Source organism: Myotis lucifugus, unplaced genomic scaffold (genome assembly GCF_000147115.1).
Source record: "Myotis lucifugus unplaced genomic scaffold, Myoluc2.0 scaffold_6, whole genome shotgun sequence".
In the NCBI taxonomy this organism is placed as follows: Eukaryota; Metazoa; Chordata; class Mammalia; order Chiroptera; family Vespertilionidae; genus Myotis; species Myotis lucifugus.
In genome coordinates, this window is record NW_005871054.1 from 760,229 (window position 1) to 775,041 (window position 14,813).

The 14,813-nt window shown below is 41.2% G+C and overlaps 1 protein-coding gene across 13 annotated transcripts in view; it reads right to left on the minus strand.

The window, feature by feature from the left end:
• Window positions 1-3,199, minus strand: part of AFTPH (aftiphilin) — a 60,716-nt gene extending 57,517 nt beyond the window's left edge. For 12 of the 13 annotated variants that reach the window (XR_002826845.1, XR_002826843.1, XR_002826852.1 and 9 more), the window contains exon 1: window positions 3,070-3,198. The gene's annotated coding sequence lies outside the window, so the exon portion shown is untranslated. Of the gene's footprint in view, window positions 1-2,397; window positions 2,451-3,069 lie in introns of all 13 variants that reach the window. The other variant, XM_023746330.1, reaches the window with a different exon arrangement.
• Between the last annotated feature and the right edge of the window lie 11,614 nt (window positions 3,200-14,813).

Here is a 14,813-nt window from a genome sequence, read left to right on the forward strand (position 1 = left end):
ATTGTCTACAAAGTCCCTACAACATTGCCCTCTCACCCTCTAACTTGCTGATCACAGCTACTACTCTCTGCTTGTAATTTCTTGAATATCCCAGGCATACTTTTACCTCTCCCCTCCTTATTCTCTTCTCCTTCTTCAGACAGGTCTTGAGCCTTTTCTAACTCAATCCTATATAAAACTGCAAGTACCACCAACCTCTCACCCCAATTCAAAGTAAAAAAGTTTGTACTTGTCTATCTCCCTAAACTGACTATTTTTCTCCGTAATACTTAACATCATCTGCCATCTCTATATTTCATTCGTCTATCCACATATACAAACGTGTGTGCACACACATATAAGAATATGAAGCCCTATGACAGCTAATTTTTCCCCTGGATTGTTCATTTCATATCCCCAGGGAAAACAAAGCCTGACATACAGCAAGTGCTCAGTTAAGTACTAGCTGTATGAATGGCAAGAAAAGAATACCATGGTGTTAGCAGATACTTAGTTGAAATGATTTGCAGCACACTATAAATATTTATGTAAATATTTATATAAATAGAACCTACATGAATTTATTCTAATTTACTACCTGATTTTCCTCTGGGAACTCTTCACCAAAATACTGCTTGTAGATTAAGCTTTGAGCATACAGACAACCTTTAATTTATTAGCAATTTATCTTTGCAAGGTTTACTTAAGTTATTCAGAATGGGGTGGTAGCGACTGAGGAATGATAGGACAGAGTCTTAAATCTATTTTCCTTCTCTTTTCACTCCTCCCAAACTAATAAGCAATGACTCCCCCTCTTCCCATTACTGTATAGTTTCAGACCTTTTCCCTTTTTCAGGGGATAGGTCTAATCCGGACCTATGAGCCCCTACCCTAGGGTAAGGCCAGAAATGGAAATGAGGAGTGTGATACAGAGCTACTGAGATCACTGGCAGCAATCAGAGGAGAGCCCAGGCAAGAGAAGCTGCTGCAGAGGCACCTGGAGAGGGCAACATTTCTTAATCCGAATACTTTTCAGTAGAGGCTCCTTGAATTTTAAAAGGAAGTCAACACAAAATGACACCAATCCCTTCCCTATCCTCTTTTAAAGTATACTATGCTGAAAGACCCAGTGATACTTTATATCAGTTGTTCTCAACCTTCCTAATGCTGCGACCCTTTAATACAGTTCCTCATGTTGTGGTGACCCCCAACTATAAAATTATTTTCATTGCTACTTCATAACTGTAATTTTGCTACTGTTATGAATCGTAATGTAAATATCTGATATGTGTTTTCCGATGGTCGCGACCCACAGGTTGAGAACCGCTGCTTTATATAGTTTAAACAAAAAACTGAACTTTTAATTTCATTATGATTTCTAGCATACAACAAAGTTTAGGGGGTGTGTGTAATGAATGAGCAAGTACCCACCACCTAGTTGTGTTGAAACTTAATCTTTTACCAAATCAGCTTCAGATTTAAAAACAGTAAATTTATGGTTGAAAACCCTTGGGCCCTTCCTAGATCCTTTATCCTTCTCTAATTCTCCAGAGGTAACTTTTAATTCTGATTTGCCATTTATCATTACCAGGTATATTTTTATACTTTTGTTACATATTTCATGATTCCCCCCAAAAATATTGTATATTTTTACATATGTTAAAACTACATAAATGGTATATTATATCCTGGCTTAACAGCTGTTTGACTTTAAGCAAGTTACTGACACCTCTCTGCTTCAGTTTGCTCTCTAGAAAATGGGGATAAGCCACCTACTAGCTTACAGTTGTTGTGAGGATTAAATTAATGTATGCAAAACAGTTTACTCTTGTATTATTTATTAACTATTGTATTACTTTCCATACGAACAACTTGCCCCACCCTATACTTCTGGGAAGAGTTAAAAATTACCAGGAAAACGAACATTTAAGCCGGCAAAGGGCATAAATGTCAACTGCATAAATTTTATCAACACAACAGTGTTGAAACATTTGTTTCACCTAGAGTTTGGCAAATATCTGTGTCTAAAAGGTTAACTGAAAGCAACAATTTAAATGTAACATAAAGGATTAAACTGTCTCCCCCCACGACCCCCCCCCCAAAAAAAAATCCCCCAAACTGGGGAGTACGAACGTAGCCAGTGAAAGGAGAGATTCAAGTTCTACTTTTCTTCTCCTAAAGCGAGAACGCTGAAATGGAACCTTTGCTTTTGTCTCATTTATCCCCAGTAAAATATTCACATGTACGAGTTAATCCTTCCCTGGCCCCAGTAGAAAATTTAGTGGGAAACCAAGCTATAACTTGCATTAACCAACAAGAGAAAAACCTAGCCAGGCTCAGTACTTTCCTAGTGGAGAAGGGGCCCCACCACCGTTCACCCTATATCCTCTGTCCTCGGCCCAAACAAGACATGAGCACCTGCCAAGCTGGGCGCTTCAAGAATAATAATGGTCCAACTTCTCGAACGCAATCTGGGGAAGAGACGCAGTTTATTTCTCGAGGAGCGCAAGAAGGGAGCAGAAAGGGTCCTCGCAGGAAGGGATGCATGAGCTTTGGGGCCGTCTCCTCCGCCCGCAGGAGAACTCGAAATCCGCTTGCTTCAGAGACCCCTGGGAGCAGCACACTCCGGTCGCCGCCAGCCTCCGGCCTGGGCGAAGCAGGCAGTGTTTACACCTGTCACGAGGGAGGAGGAGGGAGAAACAGGGAGCCCCAGCCAAGCCCCAAACTTCTCAGCAGCTCCCGGGAGGGAGCGGCCGGCGCGGAGCTGTGGGCAGGTGAAAGCGGAGGGACAGGGCGAGCCGGCGGCGGCCGCGGAGGTGACGACGACTCACTTCCCCGGCCGGTGCCTGGGGTGGCAAAGGAGGAAGCTGTACGCTCCGGGCGCCGCCGCCGGCTTCCCCGCACCCGCCGCGGAAGAGGGCAGAGCCCGAGCCCGGAGCCCGCAGGCCCGCAGAGCCGGCACCTCCCCGCAGCCCCGGGCTCCGCGGCAGACAGGTGCGCCCTGGCCCGGCGAGGGTCCGGCGGGTGGGCTGGGTCCTCTCACCCTCTTCCCCCCAAGCGTGGCTGGGGGAGAGGAGCAGTGGCGCTTACCTGGCTCGTCCGGGGCGGCCGCGATGGGCATGGCTCAGGGGGCCGGGGAGGAACTGGCTCCCCCGGGGAAGGACTGGCTATTCCGACGCGGAGCTGGTGAGAGCGGAAGGCAATCGACTCACAGCCCTGTCAGCGAAGCAGCGCCATGGACGCCCACCCGGAGTTTCAGCGCTGCCGCGGAACCCCCATCCCATTACCCTCCGCCCTCTTCCGCCGCCGCTGCCGCCGCCGCCTCCACCTCCTCCTCCGCGGAGACCCCCCGCCCACTCCACACACTCTCCCATCATGCAGCGGGGGAACCGCTGCTGCCATACGTCACTTCCGGGCGCAGGTGGCTAGGTCGGGGCCGGGCGCTGATGGGTGCTGGGGAGGCGTGTGGGAGGGAAACTCCAAGGGAGTTAGTGTCACAGAACGCTACCCCGCGCAGGCGCCGTCGCGCAGGGCGCCGGCCGCCATTTTGGGTGAGGGCAAGTTGCCCTATTCTTGACTTCCTTGGGAGTCACCGAGTCGTTCGAGGTCAGGGAGAGGCGGCGACGTCCTTCCGCACTCCGCCGCCCGCGCAGGCGGCGCTCGGGGCGGGGGACAGGTGCTTCTTAGCGGATTCATATTGACGCTCAGCTCGGGACGGGTTCAGTCTCTTGCTCGCCCAATAAAATGACTAAGGTTTTGAAATACCGAATCCTATCTTCCAAAAAAACTACAGTGGAGCACTGATCAGCTTGTCCTTTTTCATTCACTCATCTCTCCCTCTTTTTAATTCAATATGACAGAAGAGGAAGCTGATGTTTAACAAATAAAGAAGAGATTGTTATACATGGAACTTACGAGGGGAAGCAAGAGGGGAAAGCCGCCGCCGCACTGACAAATCGTCTTGGAGACCCAACACCACAAATACGGGATTTTGTGAACGGATGGAGACTGTGGTCGTTTGTTTGTTTGTTTACCGATGCTGCGGGAGACTATCCGACGAAACTAAAGACATCCAATAAACTTCTGCGTTTCTCTAACAGGTCACACAGACTCTTTTTCTATCATCAGCCTTGAGCAGTTGGTCACTGCGGGTGTATAAGTTTCCCCCCGCGTTTATCATGAATAAAAACCAGAGTGCAAGGCTGCACGGGTCACTGTCCTCGTCTGGGGGGATGAGCCGGGGGTCCTTCTCCTCACATTTGCCACGCCTGCAACGGCGATCGGAATAATTTAAAATACTGCAAAACAGCAAAGCTCAACAGCTGCCCAGAGAAACCGGATGAAAAGCACCCCCTTCGACCACCGGGTAGCGTCCACCCCTCGGAGCGGAGGAATTTCCCACGTCGGGGAAGATGAGGACAAAAGCAGTTCATCACGGTTTACCCCGCCTCCGCGATGTTCCGGGCGAATTACCTCGGAGCGTAGAACAGACCCGCATTTGTCTCCGCAGCTCCTTCGCTGTCAGATGCGCTGTAGACGACATCCTTTTAACTTGGAGGACCTCCAATTGCTTCGTGGCCGTGCTGCTGGATTTCTGGTTATTGTTAAAGCGAGAGTAATCCATAGGGCTTGTCAAATGTATTCCTATTGTGCTTCGCCCCCTGCTGGTTTTAGCTCTCGTGCATGATTGCATATACATGTATATGTTAGTATAAGTTTATTACCGAAGAAGGAAAGAAACAAAAATTGTGTGTGTGTGTGTGTGTGTGTGTGTAGAAACTGGAAATTAATTCTTTTAGATGAACACATGCTTGTTTTTATTTGATAGCTCTACTCAATAGAAATATCAGAATAATAACAGATGACAAAATCTTAAAGCTGAACCTATATCAAGAAAATGTTTAAAGTGAAATAATTAAACATCAAAACATTCAAAAGAAAACCCTGCTTTCAGAAAAAAATATCTTCCTGATTTCATACATAACATGTGATTATTTTTTTTTTCCAGGTAAATGCAGAAGCCAATCCTCTTCACTAAGGACAATTAAGAAATCAGAGGCCAACGTTGTACATGGAACTAGAGTAGTTATTTGGCCAGCTGACTTGTGAGTGCAGTCAACCAATTGTAATTGGTAATCCTACCATAATTCTGAAGACAGCATTTCAATGCTTGTGAAATTGTATTACAAAAGGAAAGTCTTTATCTCTGAATGTTTTTTAAGATGATGAATCTGTGGGAAACATACTTACTAAATTCATTGCATTTGGGTCCAATGATAGTATTGTTTTTTGTTTACTTTTAAAAAATTATGACCATAACTACATTAGCTAAGATTTTGTATCAAGAAAAGAAAAAAATAAATGACCAGTTATCATTTGTTGTATTTACTTTCTTTCTCTCCTGTGCAGAATTTTTACAAAGTTGTAGTCATCATATAAGTTGATTTTGTATCCTTTTGTTCACTTAAGAGTATGTTATAAGTATTCCCTACTATTGCTTAACATTTTATAAAACCTTAATTTTACTTTCCTACATAGTATCCAATGGAGTAGATAGACTGATTTATCCATTATCCTACTCATAGATATTTCCCACTATTATAAATAATATTTTGATGAACATTTCTTTGCATGTGGCTTTGTCTGATTTTAGGGATTTCTTCTCAATATAAAAATGGTTGAGCCAAAAGGCTATATTTTACTGGTACTTCATCATCTCAGATTATTTCTTAAAAGACTTCCAATTTACAATGTCACCAGTGATATAGGAATGTATCAATTTTACCTCCTCACCAGCAGTGGATAATAATTAAAAGAAATAAAAAGATAAAATTGTATTTTATAGACTAAAAGTTAAAAGAAACTTAAACTTATATTGTATAAGATATCAACAAACAAGCAAGCACAAAACTCCAGCAATGTGTGGTTCTGGAAAGTAATTTACACTGACTTTGTATGAATTACTTAACCTCTCTGGACCTCATATATGTCAAATGAGAGAAGAACTAGACCACAGATTCTCAACTCTACTAGGACAAGTAACTACTGTGTTTAGCACATGTATCTTTTTGGGAATATGGTCAAAGATTTGTCCCTTTCTGCAGAAAATGCTCATCCCCCAGATGCTCAAATTTCCTAAACCTAAATCTCATTAATGGAAGAGAGTCTATAAATGCCAGTGTAAGAAACCCTGTACCAGGAGATCTCTAAGGTCCTTTCCATATTTAAATATTTTCCTATGACTTTACTTTATAACCCAGTAAACACTTTTTAGTGGATAAATAGTGATATATTCATAGATGCATTACTATTCAGCACACTTAAACTAGAGCTATAGGTATCAATCAGATTAGATTATAAAAACAAAAGTGAATTTTCTGAATGAATACATGTGAATTTTATAATAAATGTTACTTTAAAACTAAGTCAATACTTTATTACTTATGGATATGCATTTTATAGTAAAGTATAAAAATATGGATGGGCATGATATACACAAATTCATTATGGACTAGTATGAAATGGGTCAAAAAGTATTAAAGGAGACTTATCTGTAATTGCAATGTTTTATATCTTTAAAAGATCTGATGTAAATGTGACAAACCATTTATATTTTTTCCAGCTTTATTAAGATATATTTGGCAAATAATTACATACATTTAACGTGTAAAACTTGATGTTTTGATTAAACCATTTACATTTAATTCTAGGTGGAGGGTACATGGATGTTTGTTATATAATTATGTGCCATGTTCTATATTCATTTTTTCATGGTTAAAAAATAACTTTTCCAGAACCAGTTAGTTTAAAACTATGAATTGTGAACAGGGTCCTAGAGATAGTTCTTGATTATGCTAATGCAAATATATTAGATTTGCAGAATATTTCAAAGTGCCTTTAAGTATGTTATATCTTCTGATTTTCACACAGATCCCTATGAAGCCAATTAATGCCATTTTACAGAATATGTGGCCACATATTTTGAGATTTGTACAAGATCAAAAAGTTAGAGATGGAATTAGGACAAGAACTGTGACCTCTTGATTCACAGCCCCTCCCTCCTATACCATCTGGCCTTCTCACTCTACAGAAGAGGAATATTATGGTCCCTCAGTTTCTTCATGGGTAAAAGAAAATTTGCCTCGTTTTGTCATTTAATACGCCTTTTCCATTTTCTTTATGTTTGAATTATTTTCTAATGGAGTTTTTTTCTTCTCACAATGAGTAAGGCTAATAAATGGAACAAGCTTTCACTATAATCTAAAGTACCATGTATACAGAATTGAAGCCATTGAAAATTTTGCTGTAAAAAGTTTAGCAGCATGAGAAATCATGTAGTCCAAAAGTAGTCTCTCCTCCCAGTTTAAAAATATACATATTTTTATTGATTTCAGAGAGGAAGGGAGAGGGAGATAGAAACATCAGTGATGAGAAAGAATCATTGACTGGCTGCCTCCACACTGGGGATCGAGCCTGCAACCCTGGCATGTGCCCTGACCAGGAATCAAACCGTGACCTCCTGGTTCATAGGACGATGTTCAACCACCGAGCCACGCCAGCTGGGCCCCCCAGTTTTACAGGTGAGATTCATAATGTCCTAAGAGGTTAAATGACAATGATGTCCTCAGTCATCCAGTTGGATTCTTGAGAACTAGAAACCAGATTTCATGTTCCTAACACAGAGTAAATCCCATTTTTACTCCACATTACTTCTTGTTTGATACAATCTTCTCTTTTTCACCAAAGCACATAAGAAACTAAAACTATTTGGGACCCAAATAAACTTGTTTTCTATATACTCAGCTGGCTATGACCATAATATAAGATGTGCTGAAGATAAACATTCATGCTAGGTATAAATTGTGCTAATCACATGGAATAACAGTACAAAAAGAAGCTTGTTTTATAACAACAATACAATTAAACTTTTTTGTTGCTAATGTTTTTGTTGCTGGTTTGATGGGGACTTCCCCATTTTATACTTGGTGAAACAACAGAGATTTTGTTTCTTAATCATTCCCACTGGTCTTTGTAGGACTTGCTTATCAAATCTATTGCATAAATAATGAAAATTACAATTTAATGTTTTGATACTTTCTAGATTACTGGATAGCTAGAACACTCTGGACAAATATTCAAAATGTCAGGACAGTATAGACCTTTCCAAAGATAAAGTTTTAAAGGATAGGCTCCTGGTGGTAGGAATTCAAATTAATACATAACATTTAAAGTAAGGACCCTGAAGACATTTCCTAAATGTAGAGGAAGAAAGGCTAATACCTAAATTTGACTCCTCTTTGGTTGGCTTTATTAACATGTTGAAGTGACCAGCACAGAAGTCATTGGCTAATTAAATGTGCTACTTAAAAAATAAGCACTACATTCATTATTCAATATGATAGCTACTAACCACACGTGGTTGTTTAGCATTCAGAACTTGTATAGTCTATATTGAGATGTGCCACAGGATTTTGAAGACCTAGATAAAAAATTAATTTAATAATTTAAAGATATTGATTACATTTTAAAATATGTTAGATATATTTGATTAAATAAAGATTTTGAAATTAATTTCTTCTGTTTCTTTTCACTTTGAAAAAATGTAGCTACTAGAATATTTTACATCACATAGTAGTTCAAATTCTATTTCTATTGGACAGTGCTGAACTAGAGTATTACCTTTGTGGAAAACTTACATCTGTGTTTAACTTTGTGTGGTAGTAGGATCCAGAGAAATGTGGCAGAGATAGTTTCATGCAAATTATACTTGCACGAGGGCAGAGATTTCTGTCTGTCTTACTTGTATTCATGTTCCCAACTTCAAGAACATTGCTTGGCACATGGTTGATGAAATAATATTTGTTGAAGATATAACATTTTCTTAAACCAATGGACTCTTCCTTAAAATTTTTTTAATAGTTAATTGTTACTAGCTTTTATGAGGCTTTGCTATTTATCATGTTCTTCAATGGTTTTATAGTTATCCTATTCTTGATTACTTTTGTAATTTGTCTTTTAAAATTAATTAACAATTATGCACTCAGCATTGTGCTGAGGGACTGTAAAGAAATAGGCCTTGGTTCTTGCCCATCAACAAAAGATTTTACAGTCTAGTTAGGGAGACAAGACTAATATACTTGAAACAACTACAACATTGAAACTTCTGATTCTATAAAATGGAGAACAATTAAATGCTGAGGTGCACAGGACTAACAAAGAAATGGGATTCAGAGAAGAGGAAGATCTGCTGTCATTGCTGGAAGAAGCTTCACTTCAGATATGGGTTTGCCCTGGTGTATCTGATTGGTCCTACTGGAGGGGTACTTCTCCAGACTCCTCCATGCCCAGTGCATGAGGCCTGCCCCTCCTCGCCCCAGCCCTTCCTTCCTAGGGTGTTCAGTGAGTGTCTCTCAACTCTATGCCACTTAGTGAAGTGTGGTTAGTGTAAGTAGTGTTCTCATGCTGTAACTCCTGAATTATCTCTAGGATCTTCTACATTACTGGAAGAACTTGAGTCCAATCCTCTCATTGTTATTTCTCAGGGTCCTACCATGTTTTTTCCTCCATGTCTTTAATATGTTGCATGATCCCCCCACTCCAAAGCCATGTTGCTGTGACCCTCATGGCTATCCTTTCTTCACCTCACTAGTCAGATCAGGTAGCAGCAGCCCCATGAAAACCATCAGTGGAAACCTCCCTGTACCCCTGAAAACTCCTACCAGCGCAATGCTGCTAAGCCAGTAGATGCTCCCTGCCCCCAGCCAATGCTCCTTCAAGTCTGCTCAGTGCTTGCAACCAGGCTTGGGGTGCTGGCATCCTGGCAACTGCTCCTGTTGTCACAAAGAGAAGCAGCTTGGTACATGGAGAGAGAATTCCATTTCCAGTGGAGTATACCCAGGTCAGGACCTTAGCAACATCAGAGACCCTTGCGCAGAACTTTCCTCAACTGTAAAAATCAAGACAGAGCCCTTGTCTCAGAGCTGCTATCCAGATGAGATAACTACTGTATGTAAGGGATTTCAACACAGAGCCTGGTGTTGGTCCTTTAATAGAAAGTCCTACTGCCACTCAACTGACCTGTCCCCCCAGGCCAGCAATTCAAAACCAGGGTTGATTTTCCTCTCTCCCACCACACTCCTACCCCAGGATATTTGGTAACGTCCGGAGGAACTTTTGGATGTCACAACTTGGGTGGGGGTATAACTGGCATCGAGGAGGTAGAGGCCAGAGAAGCCACTATGCCTCCTACAATGCAGAGGGTGACCTCCACAAGAAAGAATTCTTCAGCCAAGACATCAGTAGTGCTGAGGTTGAGAAACCCGCAACTGCCAGTTGCTTCTGTACTGTCTCAGGTAATTCTGCCCACTGGGGCCACTACTCCTGCATCCTTCAAGTGTCTGCCACTGCTCCCAGACACTTAAAGTCAATCCAGGAACCAAATTGACACCCCTGCTTTCCAGAGAACTCCCTACTGCTATTTGGGACCTCTGCTGGCGTGTTAGAGCTGACAGAGACAATAACTCCAGTGTACCAGCCTCTGGGCCCATATTAAGTGCACCAGGCCCTTAATTCTTATTGCTCTGTGGATCCCATGAAGTAAACATTGCTGTACTGCTTTTCCTTTTAGGAAATCAGACCAGACTTCTCCCAGAACAGGGCATGAGAGACTTGTGCGGGGACTCTGCTGGGACCTTCCTATTCTACGAGGTGAAGGAGGACAAACCCTCAGACCCCAGCCAGGATCTTTGCCTCCGTTAATACTATCAAGATGAGAATCACTCCTTTTAGGTGAGCCAGTCAGCCCAAAGCTAAGGACTCAGAAGCACGCAGCATCCCTGGGAGCTGGCTCTCACTTCTCTCCATACCTGTAGTCCCGCTGTGACCCTGTCTTAGAATATTTTGCCTCATCCAACCTGGTGTACATTACTTTTGCTCCCCAATTCCCAGACTGAAAGACACAGGCAGCTGGACACAGTGAGCTTCCTGATGGGATGTAACGTGAAGTACAGAGACCACAGATGAAACAGGCAGATCACAGCAGTGCAGAGAAGGCAGAAGTACACAGTGTTCGTGCCAAATATAGTTAACCTGAATCTAAATTAGCCTCTACATCTACCTTCCAGGTGACAGGAAATACTGGAGGAACAAGTTAAACAGGATTACAAAGAAACAGTCAGACCGATCCCGTATTTAGATTATTCTACTAAACAAAACACTTTCAAAAGGGATATTCTAGATTAAAAGAGGCTTAAGAGAAATAACAACCACATGCCATGTGTGGTTCTTTATAGGATCCTTATTTGAATAAACCAGTTATAAAAGACATTTGAGGAAATCTGAATATAGACTGGCATTAAATGCTCTTGAGAAATGACTATTACATTTTTAAGGTATAATAATGAAATTATTAACATCTGTGAGAACATCCTTACTGTTTAGAGATGACTAAAGTGTCATGATGTGTGTAATTTATTTTAAATGGTTCAACACCCCGCCCCCTCCAGTATACATAGGGATAAAGCAAATATGGCAAAGTCTAGCAATTATTGAATCAAATGTAGGTGGTTGATACTTATCTGATTGTATTATTCTTTCTACTCTTCTGCTCTTTTGAATAATGCAAAGTGAAAGAAGAGACTACTGAAATCTACCCGACTGTACAGATGAGGTCTGCCTCTCCCTTACACGTATTTCCAAACTCCTGCATTCCCTAGGCAATCATCGCCAGACGCACGTTTCCGATTCTGGAGCAGCTCGAGTAAACAGTGACCTTGTAAAGGGTTTTAAAGATGTAGAAAGGAGAAAACGAGCACGGACTGCAACCTCCGAATCAATTGTAATCAGTTTAAACCCTCTAATATGCACAAATACAGTAGGATTACAAGTCTGCTCAACAAGGAGTTCTCTAATGCAGTGTTAGCAGGAGCACAGCGGGAATTACATTATCATCGGCAGTGCACTATTTAAGCGGCAGTACCCGCTGCAGCCCTCTCCGTGGCTTTCCAGGACTGTTTCCTCTGCTTGGAGTGCGCTTCCTGCTTCTTACAGAGAACAATTGCCTTTTTTTTTTTTAGAGAGAGAGAGCTCAGCATCTGAACTCCTTTTCTATGTTTAGGAAAATCACCAACTTATGAATCTTTGCTTTCCTCTAGTATAAAGGCTGAAAGTGCCAGTGTGGGGATTAAAGACAGCTGCAGAAAAGAAATGTTTTGCCACTCTTTACATCTGAGATGGGGTTTGTCTTGCTCTTCTTTGAGTGCATGCTTTGAGTGGTGGCTTGATTTGCCCAATAGAATGGGTGAAAGTGGTGCTGTGTACCTTTTCAGGCTGAGCATTAAGAGATCTGGAGCGTCTCCCTTTGCTGCTTAAAACGCTCCCTCTTGGAAGAGAGACACCATGTGAAAGGTACAGCTTCCCTGAGGGCACCACACTGTGGGGAGCCCAGTCATGTGATGAGGCCCGATGGAGGAAAACCGGCCTGCTGGAGTTCCATCTCTTTCTTAGTCTCATTCCCCCCTCAACCAAGTAATGCTCCACCAGTCAACACTGGCTGATTAAGTAGAAAAGAAATTTATTGAAATGATACTAAGTAGCTCACAGAAGAATATTAGGTAGCTGGCTGAGCTCCCAGCCCACAGCTAGCCGTAGGAGTGAGCCAGAGGAGCCTTCAGAGGATTTTAGACTCAGCAGACACCACTTGGAGCAGGACTGTCCAGTTGAGCCCAGTCAACCTATCGAAGCTGGAGATATAATAATGGTTGTTGATTGTAAGCCACTCAGTTTTGAGGGTGGTAGTTATCCAACAAAGAAAGCTAGACAGATACTTTCCTAGCTTCTTTTGCAGCGAGGTGTAGCATGTGACCTAGGCCTTGCTAAGCAGATGCCTCTCCCAAGACTTTGAATTAGGAACTAATGACACACAGAAAAACAAGAACAACAGAGAACTTTCCCGATAGTGAGGCAGCAGGAACTAGTTGCTGTTTAATGTTCAGGGCCAGTGGCACTGACAATACCATAGCATGATTATCTCTGGCATGATTTTGGGAGATGTTTTGGGAGATGTTTCTGGCTGTGTGGACTCTGAACCTGGTTCTTGAGTCATCCAGGAAATTCTGAGCTACCTAATATAATTTAAATAAATTTCTTTTCTAGTTAATCAATGAATGCCAATTTCTGTTGCTCATGATTAACAACTCTGATACATATATACTCCTCAAACTAGCTGGCTTTGTTTTTTTCCTTAAGATAAAATTCAAAGCTTAAGAAAAATTCCTCCTGGAAACCTTCACAGACGTCTTCTCAGTATTTTACACCCCCCCCTTTTTTTTTGCTCCTCTTTTAAGCCCCTGAAGTGCCTTGTGTGTATGTATAATAATGCTCTTATCATATCCATTATAATTTTCAATTTCATAAACTATCTCTAGTGTCTAGTATAGTGTTCATCTAACATTTGTTGGATGAATGAGTAATGGAATAAATGAAATTTAGTATATTTATAACAGTTCTGGACACAAATAGACATCATTTCAAAAAAATTTTTTTTGCCACTCATAGAATTGTCAAAATAGAGCAAATTTTAGAGTATTGCTTTTATAAAATACTACTGTAAATTCTTTGGATATTACTGATAATCATAATCTTAATGGATTCCTTCTCAACCTAGTAACTGTTTCCCTTTTATGCACTGCCAGAGAAATTTCCATTTTTATTCCGATGATTACTTTTATTCTTTTTGATGTAAAAATGTTGAAAGTGTGGGTTTAAAAATACATTTACTGATATTCCCTAGAGTATTTAAATATTTGAAAGGAGGAGTTGTATAAGAGAAATCATTTTAGAGGGAAAGAGATGATAAATACATATCATAGAGCTTCTAGTAGTCTCATGTTTAGTGAAGTCATGGCAAACACATTCTTCTCATTTGAGTTAAAGGTGAGTACAACTATCTGTATGGTCAAAATCCAGCTATGATGAAGGATTCTCCCATTGCACCGGGGTCTCCAGGCATGGGCAGCGGCAACTGTGTCATTCAAAGTTCCACAGGTGAGAGTGAAGTGCACCAAGAGTTGAGACCTGTTAAGACAAGGGACCATTTGTTTTCTTTTGGCTATTAGCTTATTAAGCCCTAACAACATTAACACATTGCGGACCAGTAGTTTTATTGCTAGCTTTACCCAGTGGCCAGATAAGTTTCTATTGAACGAGTACAAAAAACGTTTTACATAAATGTTAAAGGCACGCTTTAAAATTAAATACCCATTGCATTTTGAAGTTATTTATTACATGTTCTTACAAGCTAATATCTTTTTAAAGTATGATACTTGTAAAACACTGTGTAATATGAAGTGGAACTAAACAAAGCTGGCAAATTCTCGTGATCCATCCGCAATATGTTAAGTACTGTCTCAAGGCTCCATCTCAGGTGCTGAGGGTGTTTACAGATGAATAAGATACTCCCTGACCTCCAGGAGTTTGCAAATTGGTATCAGGTCCATACAAAGATTTTGCATGTCTTATATACTTTTCTGTATGTTTTATAATCTCATAAGATAATTGCTAAAAAAATAACAGTCTCTACCTCAAGGATCTATGTGAGATCTAGGTGAGATGCTGCAAATAAACTATTAAATACAGGGCTCAGGACATAAGTTCCAGCAAATGTCAGCTGTGACTGATGTTGGGGCGATTCCATGGGTGTTGTATATCTACCGACTGAGAGATGGAACCAATCTCTTCCTGCCGTATCAGCGGCGTGGAGTTTAAGATGGACAACTGATGCCAAGAAGAGGATGGCATACCTTGAATCCTGTGGCTCATCTCAGGACTCCTGAGCA